Source organism: Pan troglodytes, chromosome X (genome assembly GCF_028858775.2).
Source record: "Pan troglodytes isolate AG18354 chromosome X, NHGRI_mPanTro3-v2.0_pri, whole genome shotgun sequence".
In the NCBI taxonomy this organism is placed as follows: domain Eukaryota; kingdom Metazoa; phylum Chordata; class Mammalia; order Primates; family Hominidae; genus Pan; species Pan troglodytes.
This window is the reverse complement of record NC_072421.2, coordinates 138,589,578-138,609,026: the sequence shown is the minus strand read 5'-3', so window position 1 is coordinate 138,609,026 and position 19,449 is coordinate 138,589,578. Positions and strand designations below refer to the sequence as shown.

The window sequence follows — 19,449 nt, the reverse complement described above, 5'->3', positions numbered from 1 at the left end:
TCAGGTGATCCGCCCGCCTTGGCCTCCCAAAGTGCTGGGATTACAGGCGCGAGCCACCGTGCCCGACCAGCTTGCTCTCATATTCTATTAGTAGTATTTCACTTTCAGTAGGGCCGGTAGTGCTGTTATGGGCGTGTCTTTGCGTCCAGAGCTCCCAAGATGGCGGCAAGCCTCTTGCTCTCTGACCTGGGGTTCTTGGCCTCACGGATTCCAAGGAAGGGAACCTTGGGCCACGCGGTGATCCGTACAGTTCTGTTAGAAGCCCTGGGTTATGGAAGAGAATTCTCGCGTGGAAACCAGCGACTAGCGACTAGCGTTCAGTTAGATTAGGACCAACCCCGGCACTCAGCTGCACAGGAACAATGGCGAGCCTCTCTGGGCGCCTCACTGGATCAGAAGGGCAGAGGACACCCTGCTGGATCTGGAGGAGTGGAAGTCAATGGCGGGTCTGCGAGGGCGGCGTTCAGCGGTGGTGGACGGAGGGTGTTGAGCGGTGGTGGACGGCCTTCAGCGGTGGTGGACGGTGAGCGAAAGCCGGAACAAACATGGACCAGAAGAGTGTGCAGTTGCAAGGTTTAATAGAGTGAAAACAGAGTTCCCATACAACGGGAGGGGACCCAAAGGGGGTTGCCCACTCCCGGCTTGAATGCCTGGGGTTTATATCCCAATCAGTGTCCCTCCCCCAGTGCTCTCAGGCGATAGATGATTTGGTATTTCTTTACCTCCTGTTTTTAGCCTAATTGGTACTTTAGTGAGCTCTCTTTACTACCTGATTGGTCGGGTGTGAGCTGAGTTACAAGCCCCGTGTTTAAAGGTGAGTGCAGTCACCTTCGTCAGCTAGGCTTAGGAACTCTTAGTCGGTCTAGGAAATCCAGCTAGTCCTGTCTCTTAGTGCTGTTCCTCTTTGTTTCGTGACATTGGGAATTTGTATGTTCTCTTATTTTGTTTTCAGTTTTATTGGGAGATTAACAAATTTATTAATCTCTTGAAAAAACTTCTTCCATCCTTTTACATCTAATTGAAAGAAAAGAGCCACACATTTTATGTGTGGGTTTTTATTATTTAGTTTAAAATATTTTGTAAATTCCAGTATGATGCTTTTCTAATATGTGAGTAATATGAGAGCAATTTGCTAATTTCCAAAAATGTAAACTCATCTTTTAATTTCTGATTTCTACTTTCTTTGTGTGTGTGTGTGTGTGTATTGTGTGTGTGTGTAAATGAGGCCTAAGATGTAAATTCTTTAAATTTATTTAGATTTTTTTTTTGAGACAGGGTCTTACTCGGTTGCCACAGCTGGAGTGCAGTGGTGTGATCACAGCTCACTGTAGCCTCCACCTCCAAGGCTCAAGCAATTCTCCTGCCTCAGCCTTGTGAGTAGCTGGGACTACAGGCACATGCCACCATGCCCAGCTGATCTTTAATTTTTGTCCTTTTTTTTTGGCAGAGATGGGGTTTTGCCATGGTGCCCAGGTTGGTCTCAACTCCTGAGCTCAAGCAATCCATCTTTCTTGGCCTCCCAAAGTGTTGGGATAACAGGCGTGAGCCATTGTGACCAAGCTGAAAATTTTTTATGAGGTGAAACAGTCACATTGGCAAATTTTTATAAGTAAAGATTTTTTGGCACACAGTCACGCTCATTCGTGTAGGTATTATCTATGGCTGCTTTTGTACTGTATTGGCAGAGTTGAATATTTGTAAAACAGAGACCTTATAACCCACAGAGCCTACTACATATCTGATTTTTTTTTTTTTTTTTTTTTTTTTTTTTGCGACTGAGTCTCGCTCTGTCTCCCAGGCTGGAGTGCAGTGGCGCCATCTTGGCTCACTGCAACCTCCACCTCCCGGGTTCAAGCGATTCTCCTGCCTCAGCCTCTCGAGTAGCTGGGATTACAGGCATGTGCCACCACACCCGGCTAATTTTTTGTGTTTTTAGTAGAGTCCGGGGTTTCACCATGTTAGCCAGGATGGTCTTGATCTCCTGATGTCGTGATCTGTCTGCCTTGGCCTTCCAAAGTGCTGGGATTACAGGCGTGAGCCACCGCGCCCAGCCACGTATCTGATTCTAAACAGAAAAAATTCGCAGACCCCTGACCCAGAGCACAGTCAATTTTTGTAAATGTTCACTGTGTGCATAAAAAAAAAACAAACTTTTCTTCTTATGTCTCTCTCTATTTTCTCCTTTTCGTCTTTTTCTACACACATGCACATACATGCATGAACACACACGTTAGATCAAGTATATTAATGGCATTGTTCAAATAATTTGTATAATTTGATATTTTAATTGTTCAGTTTTGAAAAGAAATTCATGTTAAAACTACCTTAGTGGTTTCTTTTTGTGTTTTCTTCAAGTTTTGTTTCATGTGATTTTGGGTCATGCTGTTGAGTTTTCACAAATTCGAGCTACGTGGGCTAGGTGGATTGTCCTTTCTATCATGATGAAGTATACTTCTTCATATATTTAGTATTTTTTTCTTTGAATTCAACTTATTTTCATATTAATATTGATTGTTGATGTACCAACTTAATTATTTGCCTCATATATCTTTTTCTTTTTTTTTTTTTGAGACGAAGTCTCACTCTGTCGCCCAGGCTGGAGTGCAGTGGCATGATCTCTTGCCTCATATATCTTTTTATGTCGTTTTAATTATTTCAACCTTTCTGGTGTTGTTGCTTTTTTTTTTTTTAAAGTGAATTTCTTGTAAGTAGTAAATAGCTATATTTTTAGATTCAAATATTACTATCTTTCTTGTTAAATAGGCAAATATAATCAACATTTAGTTTCATTTTGTATATTTGGAATGATGTCATCTTATTTTATATTTTCTACTTACAATTCCTTCTGTACCATATGGGTTTGGGCTTGATCCTCTGGGGTAAGAATATTAGGAATCTCCATTTGTATGCAAAATGTGTCCAGTCAATCCAAAGTCATGTAGATGGAGGTAAAAGTTTCTGGAATACTATTTTCCCCTCGGTTCTTCCAACTTACTTTGAAATGAATAACCAGTATAAGCACAGTTTAGAAGCAACTTTAAAGCCTACTTGGTGTCCCCATTTACTAAATAACTCTGTATTTAATAAAACTTACTTTTGCTAATGGCAGGAAATGGGAGAATCAGACTCTCCCAGAGATCACAGGCTTCATTTCCCTTCACACTTTATAGCTGGATCAGCAGTTGCTGCTGTATCTGAGTTGTCTAAGGCTAATAACGCTGGAGCTGAGAAAAAAATACCTCACTTGCTGTTTTACAGCAGTCACTGTCTGATAATCACAGAATGATCTCTGTGTCAGTTATGTGTCTTCCAGGTAAGACCAAAGTGCCAGCTCAAATAATGGGGCAATGCAGTGTCTTAATACAGATATTTCTATAAAATGCTCGGAACACCGGTCTTAAAATTGCAACAGATTTTCTTTCATGCCAATTCCTAGTTAAACTAGGTACTCTATAACATGTATTTATTTAAAAGGTATAACTGAATTCCGTTGATGTTAATAGCAAATGTAATATTTGAATGTCTCCATTAAGAAAAATACTGTGGAGCAAATGGCTCATGAAGATGTGTACCAAAATATTCATACTTTCTATAGAGGCTCCATCTTTTAGAGTTCAATTAAAGTTCCTCTACCCGTGAAGCTCAGGTGCCAGAAAGGGTTTCAGCTGGACATCTCTTCATAGAATTAAGGGATTGATAAGAAGAGAATATTTTTTCATTCCTTTTTTATCAGTAGTCAATGTTAATAATTAAAGTTTAACAAGGATTTTTCCTTAAGTTAATTTTTTTTTTAAATGCAGAGGTTTAAAAACTTTAAAAGAAAGGAGCTTTCCCCTTAGAGTACTCACACTAGTTGACTGAATTTTAAAAGAATACCTACCACACAGGGTACAAGAAACTCACTGGTATGTATCTGAGGCCTGTGTTTTTCCAATCTAGAAGCTACAAGGATATTTGCTGGGAAAGTCCTTATAAGAAAAAGACTTAGCCAGGCACGGTGGCTCACGCTGTAATCCCGGCACTTTGGGAGGCTGAGGTGGGTGCATCACGAGGTCAGGGGATGGAGACCATCCTGGCCAACATGGTGAAACCCGTCTCTACTAAAAATACAAAAATTAGCTGGGCATGGTGGTGCGCGCCTGTAGTGCCAGCTACTCGGGAGGCTGAGGCAGGAGAATCGCTTGAACCCGGGAGGTGGAGGTTGCAGTGAGCCGAGATCACACCACCGCAGTCCAGCCTGGCGACAGAGTGAGACTCTGTCTCAAAAAAAAGAAAAAAAGAAAAAACTTAACCAAGTTATGTAATAACTACGATTACTTACATCAGTTAACTCTATGCAGATCAAATTTCACCTATTGGTGATGGCAATCTACTTCATAAATTTACTTCCAGGTCAGTGAGGGCCTATAGAAGTGTGATTCACATGGCTGAAATGAGAGAGGAATCTGAAGATTGTTTAAGAGAAAGACACCTTGGATAATACATACCCATCAACCAAGGGATACCTTACCTCACTTGAGATTCCCTGTTAAAAATTACTTACTTGATTTCATTCATTTATTTGTTTCAACAAATATTTATTGAGTGCCAGCTATGTGCCAAATACTGTTCTAGACACGGAGGATACAGCAGCAAAGAAAACAAATAGAAATCCTTACTCTCATAGAACTTACCTTTTAATAGAAGGATATAGGCAATAAATGAGAAACAGAAAAATTAAAAAAAAAGAAAGCATGAGGAGAGATTGTGCAGCGGTTGGGCAGAGTTTAAGTTTAGATAGGGTGGCCGAGGAAACTTCACTAGGAAAACGACATTTGAGTAAAGGCCTGAAGGAAGTGAGGAAGTGAACTATGCAGATATATCTAAACGATAGCATTTTAGGCATACGGAAGGAACAACAACTGCAACCTTGAAGCATGAGCAAGCCTGATGTTTTTAAGGAATAGCTAGGAGGCTAGTATGGCTGGATCATAATGAGTGAGCAGGAGAGTAGGATGAAATGAAATGAGAAATATATAGAGGAAGATCATGTAGAACCTTATAGACTATTGTAAGGACTGGAACTTCTACGGTGAGTGAGATGAAAATCCACTGGAGAGTTTGATGCAGGAGAGGCAAAATGGAAGGAGGGGGAGGGGAAAAGTTAGGATACTATTGCAGTGTTCTAGATGAAAGCTGAGGTCTTTGGGATCAAAATGGCAGCAGTGGAGGTTGTGGAAATGTGGAGGTTGTGGAAATGTTAGATTTGTTGATGAAGCACATGTGGGTTTTGTGAGGTGGTAGGGAGTAAATGGTGACTCTAATGTGTGTGTGTGTGTGTGTGTATATGTCTATATATATGTATATATATGTGTGTTGTATATACATATATATGTATGTGTGTATCTATATATATGTGTATATATAGAGAGAGAGACGGAGTTTCGCTCTTTTTGCCCAAGCTGGAGTGCAGTGGTGCAATCTCGGCTCACTGCAACCTCTGCCTTCCGGGTTCAAGCGATTCTTCTGCCTCAGCCTCCCGAGTACCTGGGATTACAGGCGCACACCACCACGCCCGGCTAATTTTTTTGTATTTTTAATAGAAACGGGGATTCACCATGTTAGCCAGGCTGGTCTCGAACCCCTGACCTCAGGTAATCCACCTGCCTCGGCCTCCCAAAGTGCTGGGAATACAGGTGTGGCCTCCCCGGCCATGTGGAACTGTTAAGTTCAATGAAACCTCTTTTTCTTCCCAGTCTCGGGTATGTCTATCAGCAGTGTGAAAACGAGCTAATGCAACACATCATAGGTTTTTGTGAGAATTGAATTAATATATTTTTTAAAGTGCTTATGATAAAGTCTGCAAATAAGAAGAACCTAGCTTAACTATAAGAAATTAGCACACGCTGAGCAGTTTATAAACAATAGACTTTTATTTCACATTTCTGGAAGCTGAAGGTCCAAGATCAAGGTGCTGGCATGGTCAGATTCTGGTGAGGGCCCTCTTTCCTGTTGCAGACTGTCAACTTCTCACTGAATATGCAAATGGCAGAGAGAGAAAAAGCAACTGTTTTGCATCTTTATGTAAAGGCATAAATCTCATTGATGAGTGTGTCTTCATGACCTAATTACATCTGAAAAGTCTCTTTTAATACCATCACATCAGGGGTTAGGATCTCAACATATTAATTTTGAGAGAACAGGAAGACTCAGTCATTAATGGCACCATAGAAGCATCGGTTGTTATTATTGTTATTATTACTATTAGATATTTTAGTTGAGATGTTAACTAGGCCTTTTAAAAATTTGTACATATTTAGGGGGTACTAATGTGGTATTGTTATCTTACTATATTGTATAGTGGTGAGGTCTGGGCTTTTAATGTAACCATCACCCTAATAGTGTACATTGTACCCATTACGAAGTTTCTCGTCTCCCTCAAAGCCTCCCACATTTCCAAGTTTCCAATATCTATTATTCCACCCTCCATATCTATGTGTACACATTATTTAGCTCCCACTTATAAGTGAGAACATGCAATATTTTATTTGTTTCTGAGTTATTTCACTTAAGATAATAAATTTTCAGTTTCATTCATGTTGCTGCAAGAGACATGATTTCATTTTCTTTTCTTTCTTTCTTTCAAGAGTTTCGCTCTTGTTGCCCAGGCTGCAGTGCAGTGGTGCGATCTCAGCGCTCACTACAACCTCTGTCTCCCACGTTCAAGCGATTTATCTTGCCTCAGCCTCCCGAGTAGCTGGGATTACAGGCACCTGTCACCACACCCAGCTAATGTTTTGTATTTTTAGTAGAGACGGGTTTCACTATGTTGGCCAGGCTGGTCTCGAACTCCTAACCTCAGGTGATTCACCTGCCTCAGCCTCCCCAAGTGCTGGGATTACAGGCGTGAGCCACCACGCCTGGCCATTTCATTCTTTTTTATAGCCGAGTAGTGCTCCATATACACATACACACACACATATATACACACATAGATATATATACATATAACACACATATATATCTCTCTCACATTTGCTTTATCCAATCGTCCATTGATGGGCACTCGCTGATTCCATGACTTTGCTGTTGCAAATAGGGCTGCGATAAACATTCGAGTGCAGGAATCTTTTTGATATCACTGTTTCTTTTCCTTTGGGTAGGTACCAAGTAGTGGGATTGCTAGATTGAATGGTAGTTCTATTATTAGTTCTTTGAGAAATATCCATACTGTTTCCCAAAGAAGCTGTACAAATTTGCATTCTTGCCAACAGAGTACGTGTTCCATTTTCTATACATCCACACCAACATCTGTTGTTTTTTGACTTTTTAGTAATAGCCATTCAGACTGTTGTGAGATGGCAACTCATTGTTATTTTAATTTGCATTTCTCTGATGATTAGTGGTGGTGAGCCTTTTTTCATGTTTGTTGGCCATTTGTATGTCTTCTTCTGAAAAAGATCTGTTCATGTCTATTGGCCACTTTTTTTTTTTTTTTTTTTTTTGAGATGGAGTCTCCCTCTGTTGCCCAGGCTGGAAGGCTGGAGTGCAGTGGCACAATCTCGGCTCACTGCAACCTCCGCCTTCCGGGTTCAAGCGATTCTCCTGCTTTAGCTTCTCGAGTAGCTGGGATTATAGGAGTGTGCTACCATGCCCAGCTAATTTTTTGTATTTTTAGTAGAGACGGGGTTTCACCGTGTTAGCCAGGATGGTCTCGATCTCCTGACCTCCTGATCACCTGCCTCGGCCTCCCAAAGTGCTGAGATTACAGGCGTGAGCCACCGCGCCCAGCCAAGAATATGTAAGAATATTTATATCTAAGAATATTGTTATATATAAAATATAAAGGTATACATATAAAGTTCAGAGAAGGGATCTAGTTTGGAAACATATATTTTGGAGACAGCAGCATGTAGATGGTATTTTGGCCAGGATACAAAGAGACTATCAAATATATGAATGTAGAGAGACTCTTTAAGGGCCAGAAACGCTCTGCCATTTAGAAGCCTCGGAAATAACAAGGAACCTTGAAAGGGAACCAAGAAGCAGTGGAAAGAGTGTTGGGAAGAAATCCAAGTGTGTGGTATTCTGCAAGCTACATGAAGAAAGCCTATCAGAGGAGGGAATATGACCAACTTGTTGAAATGCTGTTGCTAACTTTAATAACATGAGGCCTCAGAATAGAAAGAGTAGGTTTTAATTCATTTTATTTCAATTCAATTTATTTACTTGTGACTTTGACAAGAGCAGTTTTATTGGAATGGTGGGAGCTCAAGCTTTATTTGGGTTTAAAATGAATTAGAAACAGAATATAGACAATACTTTCTAAGACTTTTGTTTTTCAGAGAAGGACAGAAATGGGGGTGAAGCTGAACAAAGAAGTGGGATCAAGTCAAGTTTTTCTTAAGATGGTAGAAATAATAGCATAGTTGTATCTGATGATATTGACCCAGAAGAGTGGGAAAAGAGCAATGCTAGATAGAGGGGAGAACTGCTGGAGTGATGCGATTAAGACATGTTTGTCGACATTACTGGAGAGAAGACATTGCTTTTCGCTGTCCCTGAAGACTTTAGCTATGTAACAGGGAAAATGGAGTACTGACATTGAACTTGGAAAGACAAATTACCAGTAACGTTGCAAACAAATCAGGGAAAGGGGTTATTTTGGAGCTTGCCTCTCTCCCCACTAGTGATAAGCCTTATAAACTACTAGTAATGTTTATGGTCTGAAGAGGGGATATTTTGAAAAAGGCACAGATCATCAATTCCTGCAAACTCAACAACCAAATTTCTTATGAATCTCTATGCTTTTTTCCATCTGCACCGACAGTGTCTTAGTCCAAATTGCCATCGTTTCTCATCAGAATTCCCGTAAGACGCTCCTAAGTGGTGATTCTACTTTGATGGTTGCATCTTGCAATCTCTTCACCACATAACAGCAAAAGAAATTATTTTAAAAAAGAAGTCATAGAATATCAACATTCTGTTCTGTATTAGTCTGTTTTGTGTTGCTAAAAAGGAATACCCGAGACTGGGTAATTGGTAAATAAAAGAGGTTTATTTGGCTCCCAATTCTGCAGACTGTACAAGCATCACTTCAGCACCCTCAGCTTCTGATGAGGCATCAGGAAACTTTTCTTCATGGCAGAAGGTGAAGTGGAAATAGGCATGCCACATGGTGAGAGAGGGAGCAAGAGAGAGAGAGGAGAAGGTTCTGGGCTCTTTTTAAGCAGCTAGCTCTCCCGTGAATTGATAGAATGAGAACCATGGGTAGGGTACCAAGCCATTCATGAGGGATCCACTCTTATGACCCAAACACCTCCCACCAGGCCCCATCTCCAACACTGGGGGTCACATTTCAATGTGAAATTTGGAGGGGACAAACATCCAAACTATATCGTACTCCCTCCAATGTCTTTGTGAAAGGAAGCTTTATCCAAAACTTGGAAAAATCACAAAATATGAATGACCTGATATGTTAATATCATGTTATAATATGTCCTAAGAAGCCTGATTGATTCTCATCTGACATTCGTCTGACACACATTCTCATCTGATGGCAGCCTTGTCAAAATTTGGCTAATAATCATCCACAGCTATTAACAGTGAAGTCAGTTTAGAACCCTGTGAAGTTAGAGGTTAACCAAGAAATTGATAAGGTGTTAGAATTGTGTAGTCTGCTGGAAAAGTTAATACCCAAACTGCTATGGTTTTCTTTTCCTGTAGAAAAGCATACAACCATATATCTAACTTAGAAGTCTTACATAGGCATTTTTTTTTGCCTTGACTATATAAATTCTTGCTTGTCAAATACTCTTGGAACTCACTTTTCTTTCTTCCCTATTGGTTCCCTTATTAATAAATTAAAATGTTCACATCTATTTATATGAAAACATCGTCATATTACCCATAGTATTTTAAATGAAATTCAAAGTTCTTTTTATTGCCGCAAGGCCCTGTGTGATCACACAACTGCTTAACGCTCTGGGCTCATCCACCACCAGTCTTCTAAGCTGTGCTGGCTTTCTTGCTGTCCTAAAACACAGCAGGTCATGTTTCATCTTAAAGTCCTTTCAGCTTGCTCTACCAACTGCTTGGAAATCTTTCCTCCCAGATTTCAGTTTGGAGCCATCCCTCCCATCTGTCGGATCTCTGCTCAAATGTAAGCTCTTCATAGATGCTTCCCTGACCACCCCATCCAAAATGTCAAAAACGCATCCACTTTATAAACCCCTTAACCTGCGTCGCTTTTTCAAACGTTTCCCTGTCTACCCACCATCGATTCTACCATTAACATTTTTTTTTTTTTTGAGATGGAGTTTCGCTCCTGTTGCCCAGGCTGGAGTGCAGTGGTGCAATATCGGCTCACTGCAACCTGCGGCTCCCGGGTTCAAGTGATTCTCCTGCCTCAGCCTCCCGAGTAGCTGGGATCACAGGCATGCGCCACCATGCCCGGCCAATTTTGTATTTTAAGTAGAGATGGGGTTTCTCCATGTCGTTCAGGCTGGTCGACTTCCTGACCTCAGGTGTTCCACCCGCCTCGGCCTCCCGAAGTGCTGGGATTACAAGCGTCAGCCATTGCACCTGGCCTACTCTGAACATTTTTAACATTGTGTAACATTTTATAAATACACCTGGGGTTGTGCTCATTGTTTTCATGTTTCCACAACTGCAAGTTAAAACCCAGCAGCGTTGTGGCTTTGCCTGTTTTGAGCACTGCTCTGTCCTCAGTGTTTGTAACAACTCTTGGGATGCAGCAGATGTGGTAGATTAAATTGTCATAATTATTCAGTCACTTGTAGTACTGGTATTATACATACATTTCCCTGCCATGGCCTTATGATAGTTGGATGATGTAATGGTTAATTTTATATGTCAAGTTGATTGGGTCGCCTGGTACCGAGATCTCAAATTAAACATTACTTCTGGGTATGTCTTTGAACGTGTTTCTAGAGGAGATTATCATGATCTGAGAAGAGAGTTGAAATGTACCTTTGAAGTACCTTTAAAGCTGGGCTTGTCTCGTCTACTGCCATTGCTGTGAGAAAAAAAAAAAGATGCCCTGTCTAGTTGCGACTGCTTCAACCTATATGCCAGAATGAGGCACATAGTGAAGCACACCTATATTCAATTTTCAGCCTGAATTTATTCTGCCCTCATTGACTTTGAAGACCCATGGATGAGAAAAATGAGTATTTTTGTCTACCTCTGAGCTATTATACTTATTTGTTATGTAGCCTTACTGTACCAATAGCTACTTTAGGCTCTAAGTGTTCAATAAGTTATCATTAAATGAATGAAATGAGTTGTAAATATTTGGCACATGTTGCTTCATATGATTAAAAAGCATTTTGTTAAACTACTAGGCATTTGACATTGGGAATCATCATGTTCCTATATAGAATGTATTAGTAGAGGACATTTTGAATGTTGGAGTATGGTAGCTCTTCTTCCTGTCTTCATAAATGTCGTCTAATAGCTAAACAGAAGCTGAATGTAGCACTTTGAAAGCTCTAGCAAGGAACGTGATATTGTCAGATTCCAAGCCCATGGTTTGACAAGATCTCTGGCTGGAGTTCCTAGCCAGTAGAATGGCTGAAAAGTAAATAGGCTGTTAATTTATGTGTGCTTTACTGCCAAAGAAACAAAAATCCTAGCCAACAACCTTGATCCCTTTGTCTGTATGCTTATACCAATACAAAGTAGACTACTAAAGCAGTGAAGCCTCTTATGAGGAATAATCTGGAAAATGATTATCCTGCATCTGACTTTGGGGAAATACTGATGAGGGATATTTTCCCAGAACAGAACCAGGGGAAGCCAGCTTGGGTGATCAGGAAACTCAATTCACTTCTAGGACAGAACATCCTCTCTATTGCTATCTAACAGAGTATATTGTATTGTAAAGCATTATCACTTTATTTTCCCTCCTGTCGTTTTCCAAAAATAATAACTTTTTTTTTTATTGAGACAGAGTCTCACTCTTGTCACCAGGCTGGAGTGCATTGGCGCGATCTTGGCTCACTGCAACCTCTGCCTCCCGGGTTCAAGCGATTCTCCTGCCTCAGCCTCCCGAGTAGCTGGAACTACAGGTGGGTGCCGTCATGCACAGCTAATTTTTGTGTTTCTAGTAGAGACGGGGTTTCACCATGTTGGCCAGGATGGTCTAAAATAATCACTTTTATTAATGTTGCCTTGTTTTTCCTCCATCATGGATACATGAATGTGTTTGGGGTTAGTATAATACTATTTAGTCTTGGATCACTGATGCATCACGTAGAGATTATGGACTTGAGTTGAGTGCATTACCCAGAAGAAGCTTTAGGGAGCCTGTCTTTAGGGACACTTGAAGGAATTTCATGTAGGTGTGGACACTTTTAAAAATGTATGTATTAGAAGGACGCAGAACATGGTTGTTGTTTGCCTACAGATTATCCATTTCCCCCTTCTTTCTTCTTAAGAGAACCGTAATTTTCTTAAGGCATTTACCTTCCTTCATGAAGCTCATGTAATTGAAAAAAAGGTGCCCTTATCTTCAGCTTCAGAAGAAATGATAAACTAATCAATCATAAGAACGCCTTTCCTCTTGCCAGCAATTATTTCAGGAAGCCAAGCTTAAGCTAATCAGTATGTGGCAATGTCTAGGGATGAAGATGTGATGTAATTTGGCTCAGCAAGAAAGAAGCTATAAAGAGGGTGGTAGAATTTCTCTGGTAGAAAATGAACAAAGACGTGCATAGCTTTGATGGCTCTTGCAGGTATCATATAACCATGAGGGGTACTAGCATTATTAATACAAAGCTGAAAATGTGGACAGGAGGGCTAAGAAATTACATGAACTAATTACATTATTAAAGAGTTGATCCAGTCCACCCAGAAGCCTTCACTTCACTCGAAATCCCTTTTGTGTGTGATAACATACGCCTCATTGCTTGAGTTGTGGATTTTGGTTACTTGCAGCTGTAAGCATTCTGACTGATACAAGTCATTCTTGGTGTGTGATTTTGAATTGGTGACTTAAATTCTCCAAGGTTCAATTTTCTCAGCTTTTTTTTCTGAAAATACTATATCAATCACTTTTGTCTTCATAGTATCTAAATAACATTGGGGGTAATCCAAAGAGAAATGTGAGTCAGGGCCTTACCTTTTACTTGGAAACTGAATGAGGGGCAGATATTCTTAACTTCAAGTTGTTGGCATAGACCCAGGGGACGAGCATAGCCATGTGGACGCTTCTGCCAGGAGCTCTGACACTTTAGGAGGTATACTAAGATGTAGAGAAAGTCAACACTTATTTGCAGTGTTTGTGGCAGAGGCTAGAGTCCAGTAGTGTGACAGAGAGTATTGAGAAGTGACAGTGCTTCCAGTGGGACCCTAAGAAAACTGCTTCTCTGGGGTGATTCTGGGTGAGCTCTTCCTCCCTTGACTATTGCCATATATTCTTCACCTGACTCTCTGCTCTTCTCATGGACTCTAAGAACAATGTGTTATCTCTCTAACGAATTGTTTTTCTGCTTATATTACCAGACTTGGTGTCTGTTGTTCGCAAATAAAAGCACCAACTAGAATAATTATTTGCCTAATAAGGTTGATTTGAGGACTAGATGAGATAACATTTAAGTAGATGCTGAATAAAATTAAATTTAAGATTCACAAGGTTTTGCTTCAGTAACAAATGTATCCTACATTTTGGATACATATAATTATAAATATCTACTTTTCACTCATGCTACAAGTCTACTGTGGATTGGCTATTTCTCGGTGCTATGTCATTTTTTTGAGACGAAGTCCCGTTCTGTCGCCCAGGCTGGAGTGCAGTAGTGCGATGTGGGGTCACTGCAACCTCTGCCTCCCAAGTAGCTGAAGTTAAAGTAGCTGTAGTTACAGTGATTCTCCTGCCTCAGCCTCCCAAGTAGCTGGGATTACAGACACCCACCACCATGGCTGGCTAATTTTTGTATTCTTAATACAGACAGGGTTTCACCAAGTTGGTCAGGCTGGTTTTGAACTCCTGACCTCAGGTGATCCGCCCGCCTCAGCCACCCAAAGTGCTGGGATTACAGGCGTGAACCGCCGCGCCCAGCTGCTATGCTATGTCATCTTTACTTCAGAAAACAAGCTGAGGGAGTATCTTCTTTCTGGAATACTGTCAGTCTTCATGGCAGAGAGAAAGGAGACAAAGTGAACCACTCTCTTAAACCTTCTGCCCGGAAAAGACACATATCACTTCCACATTTCACTAGCCCAAGCGAGTCCCGTGGGCTCTCCTGATTTCATTTGGACTGGGATGTATCCTTCTACAGGGAAGAAGACTAAAGGAGAAACACTGGAACATTTGGTGAATAGTTACAGAGGCTACCACAGTATATTTACCTGTTCCTGACGTCTTTACATAGGGACTTGGCCAGTTATAAATTCCTTGGCTGAGTCATGTTAGTTCCTATTAGGTGCTCTACGTGGAGCAGTACTTAGATTTTAGCTTCATTTTTTGGCCTCTAAGGATTTTCCTCATTTTTTGGATGGGTGATACATTTGAAAAGTTTTCAAAATAGGTTATACATGGTTTTTTAGTTGCTTTGCAGTGAAGGGAAGTTTAGTTTGCCTTGATGTTATTAACAGAATTTGACATTTACAATGCACAAGCACATATAAATATATACCACCTGATATGTTGCTGGAGGTTGGGATCTCAAAAACAGACATTGAGGTTGAGTGCATGGGGTGTCAAATATTTATTAAGGATCAACAGCTGTGAGAGGGAGGAGGCTGGAGCAGGATTGGGAAGAGAAAGAGGTGGAACTTCTATGCAGGCGCAACAAAGCCTCATTCAGCCTTACTGGCAGCTCTTGAGAAAGCATTGTGCATCAGTGATACCGGGCATTGGTCTGGAATGGTCTAGGCTTTATGGCTGTAAAGCCACCTGTTCAGATGCCAGATGTAGGCTTCTGTGGGTGTTACCTTGAGCCAGGTGACTCTGCGGCTGAGGCAGACCCTGAAGGAGTTGACAGCTAGAGGCTGTGTGCTGAACCACACTTCCTGCAGATGGGCAGCAAGTCCTTCCTTGAAGTGGGAGCTGGGCAGTATATTTTGTGTCTGCCACACTCCTAGCATTTGATAAATATTATATTTGATTTTACCCAGTTTATTTGAAACAAGTAGGGTTTGGATGAAGCTTTGATTTTTGGTTTAAAGAGATTTTCCCTGTAATGGTGGCTATCGCAACAGCATCTGGCCTACTGAAGGCTGAATCTAAGCTATCTAGCCAGTGATAATGACTTAGCATTACAGTGTTTCTATGTCGCTGGCCAGGTCATGAGGAATTACACACAAAGAACGAGGCGCAAGACTTATCAACCCGTAAAATTACGTAGCAGAGCAAGATATCTAAGTATAGTCTGATGTTATTTCATAGAGTCCGTGAAACAGCATCAAGGACTTGGCTTCAAAGGGTTATTTTATAGTACTCTGTGGTACTTGACTTTTACCAATAGCTAAAGTCCATGACCGTATGTGTTCCAATATTTGCCAGAGACATGTTGGTGCCTTTAAAGCTGTATCAGTAAATGATTACACTAGAAAAATTTACATTCCTAATAAAATGAATGTTTGGCAATCAAGAAATGTTTAACTATTAGACATCATCTAATAATGCAGTAGCTATCATTATAGTAACATTTAACTCTTGTAATAAATGCATTACAGTCAGTTACACAATTAAAGAAATAATGTGGTAGTATGAGTCGTAAGATAAAGAAATAGAGAACTATATTACCCAAATTAGATTATGTGTGAAACAATGGTGGATTGAAGAGTTCATTTATTGGAATGAGCTAGAAGAAAAATCACATGCAAAAGGGATAAAAATATACATTTTAGCTTTCATGGTTAAAAAAAAAAAACTAAAGTAGCTGATCATTTATTAGTTCATCGAATAGTCATAGGGGTGCTATAACTCATGTTGAATTCACTAAATGATAATGTGACTGAGATGCAGTGTTAGAAATTCTGATTTAATTTTTAAAATAATTATTTGAGCATTAATTAACTTGGAAGCATTCATCTTTTGTTCTCGAAAACATTTTAAATGAAAAAAAATGTTAATTGTGTTGCTGTGACAGTGATAGTATGGGATTAACCATGATAGTATTCACCTAGATACAGCGAGGAATTTTAATGCTATTTAAATGAACTGGCTGTATTTTTGTGGATTTCAGTTTTAGATTTGCTTTGCAGAAATAATAAATAAACGTAGTGTATTTTGATAGCATTATGGAAAGCGGTAAGTAGTTGCAGCCTTTAGATACTTCTGAAAACCAGTAGAATGCATTCCTTTACTTGCAAGTGAGACCTTTGTATAAATTAACCTATAAAACCAAAATGTGAAATGATGATGTGAATGAGTACATCTGGATGTGTAGGAGGACCTTTAATTGCATGGTGACTGAGAAACCCTTTCACATATTGGAGAGATTACAAATGGCAGGAGATTATAGGAATTCTTTAAAGGAATTCAGTTTCTGTGGAGCAGGAGGCATTCCTATGGGTAAGCCTGGGTGTGCTTTATCATTGCCGGGACGTTTCAATGTGGTCATTGGGTCAGATTGGCAAAGAAGGTTTCTTTATGGGGACAAATTTGTTCTTAAGTTAGATCTGTGAATCTCTGTATAAAACCGGGATGGCTTTATATCAACACAGATTCCTTCATAGAGCTGCTGTGTCTGTAGGGTGACAATTGCCCCATTTAAGCAATCATCAGAGATCATTTATTCCAACTGTCTCACGTCATACATGAAGAAAATAGAACCTGCTCAGTGAATAAACTTTGAAATAGTGGTGTATTTTAGAAGGCTGCTCTGTAGAAACATAAATAAATAGATAATGTATGTATAAAGATATAAATGCATAATTGTATTCAGATGCAGGATTTGGAGATAAATCTGACTTGTCCAACTCACAGTGAGATATTTAGCAGATCCAGGTCACTGTTTTTTCCCATTGTAGGAACTATGTTGTATTTCCCAGGAAAACAATATAATCATGGAAATAATATTTTCTTTATTTAAGTTCAGAGATTTAATCCTAAGGATTTTAAATGAGCTGTCCTAAATTATTGTTAATTATTTATATGTTTAAAATTAGAGTTTTAATTTTATGTATGGAAACATTTATATGAATTACATTCCTAGATATAAATTCAATGTATCTTAGTTTTAGAATCCAAAATTAGAAGTTATCTATTACACTAGCATTAGAAACAGAAATTGAATCAGTTCTTCCCCTCGCCCACGGGCTTTATAATTCCCATCAAACTCAGTGGGAATTTTCCAGCGTATTGTTGAAAAAAGTGGGCTAATTAAGAACTACCATATGAAATATTACACAATAATTTTATGGCATTCATTTGTGAAATAACATCAATTTTTCTGATTACCAAAGTAATACATATTAATTGGTCTCAATGTAGCAAACACATAAGACTAAAAAGAAGTGAACTAATGATAATCTCAGTTCTGGAGAACTGTGAACAAGCTGGTATACATTTTCTAGTTATTTTTTCGATGTATGTGTCCAAAGGATAGCTGTAATTTAATGGTGTCTCATTCTGTAATGCTATTTAGTGATTGCTTTTTGGATATATCATAATAAACTTTTGCTATAAGAATTCAAGATTTGTCTAACATTACTCTTAATGGATTTATCATTTTTGGTGTAATTATGCCTTAGGTGCTGGACAAAGATCAGACCAGATGTGAGGAATGCTGAAAATGAAAGGTATGGATACCTATGACTTCTACTCCTAAGTTTTATCAAGCTAAAAAAGGTAAGAGAACAGATACGCACAGGACATATCTGAGGTAGGGTAGCTTCTGAATGTCCCTTTACTGTCCATTGGCAGGAGTTTGTTAGATCCGTGGTGTCCTGAGCAAAAGAGTTTGTAGGCTTTTATTTTGACCTCTGCTTAAAGGGTCACATAAGTGCCCCAAAGCATCATATACTAGCCCAAAAGTGAATACTTTTGCGACTCAAGAAGTACCGTTCATTACTAAGGCTTAGCGTTACAATTCCGGGTCCTAAAATTGTTGTTCTTTCACATTTATTCGCAAGCATAGCATTTTCATTCATCTGGGTCTGTGCATCAGGTTATACAATGGTCCTTTGTCTGTGCCTATATGGGAACTAGCAATTTTTTATTCATGTCCAAGAAAGGGCATTCCTGGCTGTTACAGCATGTGAGTGCACCAGTGATTTATCTAATCACTGCTCCGTTGTGTGACCGTGGGTTATTAGCAATCTATTTCTAATATAAACAATGTTGCAATGAACGTTATGTGAAAATATATTTATGTGCAAGTCTGATTAGTTCCCTAAGGTAAATGCCTGAAAGAGAAGTTGCTGGTTTAAAGGATTTGTGTAATTTTAAGGTATTTGATACATACTGTGAAACAGCCTAGTATAGTTAATGAGAATATTCCTCGTGTGCTTGAAAATGAGACCGGGCACGGTGGCTCAAGCCTGTAATCCCAGAACTTTGAGAGGCTGAGATGGGTGGATGACCTGAGGTCAGGAATTCAAGACCATCCAGCCTGATCAACACGGTGAAAACCCCATGTCTACTAAAAATAGAAAAATTAGCCGGCCGTGGTGGCGCGTGTCTGTAATTCCAGCTACTTGGGAGGCTTGAGGCAGGAGAATCGCTTCAACCTGGGAGGCGGAGGTTTCAGTGAGCCGAGATCGCACCATTGCATTTCAGCCTGGGCAACAGGAGCGAAACTCCGTCTTAAAAATAAAAAAATAAAATGAAGTATGTATTTCGTTTGCCGAATATAAATTTTAAATGTAAACAAATCTACAGTTGATTACACTCGTTTAAATTTTATCTGCTTGAACTACCAGTGTCTGAGAGGGGTGCATTAAAATCTCCCAAGTACATTTATCAACTTAATTATTTGGCTGCATAGTTCAGCCACATGCTTTATTTCAAAGCTATATTACTGAGTGCATACATGCTCATAGTCATTGTATATTTCCCTCGATCTCTTGACCATTTACTGGTACATAATGACCTTTTCTTGAAATGAAAAGTTTTTACCTCTGCTTTTTTTTCTGGTTCACATTTGCTCAGTTTACATTTTCCTGTATTTTTATTTTTGAATCACTCTATCTTTTTGGTCTAAATGCATTTGCTCTAGATAATATCTTGGCATATATGTGTTTCTTAAAATAATCCAATCATTGAATCTCTTTTTCTGATTCTAAAACAGATGTTGTAAGCTTCCTCTGTACAAGGCCAGATAGTGAAATATTTTCAGCATTGTGGGCCATCTGGTATGTTTTCCAACTACTCAACTCTGCCATTATAGATAAGAACATTTATAGACAATATGTAAACAGGTGGGGTCCCTATGAAATTTTATATTCTGTTGGGCCCTCAGGTCACAGTTTGTGGAAACTGGTTCTAGAGTGTAATCT

The 19,449-nt window shown here is 39.6% G+C and overlaps 1 long non-coding RNA gene across 1 annotated transcript; it reads left to right on the top strand.

Annotated features, from left to right (window-relative positions):
- Window positions 1–293: 293 nt before the first annotated feature.
- LOC129138604 (uncharacterized) lies at window positions 294–17,800 on the top strand. The gene is made up of 3 exons (XR_008541915.2): window positions 294–523; window positions 11,954–12,071; window positions 17,704–17,800. It is a non-coding gene; the product is annotated as an uncharacterized LOC129138604 (long non-coding RNA).
- Window positions 17,801–19,449: the final 1,649 nt, after the last annotated feature.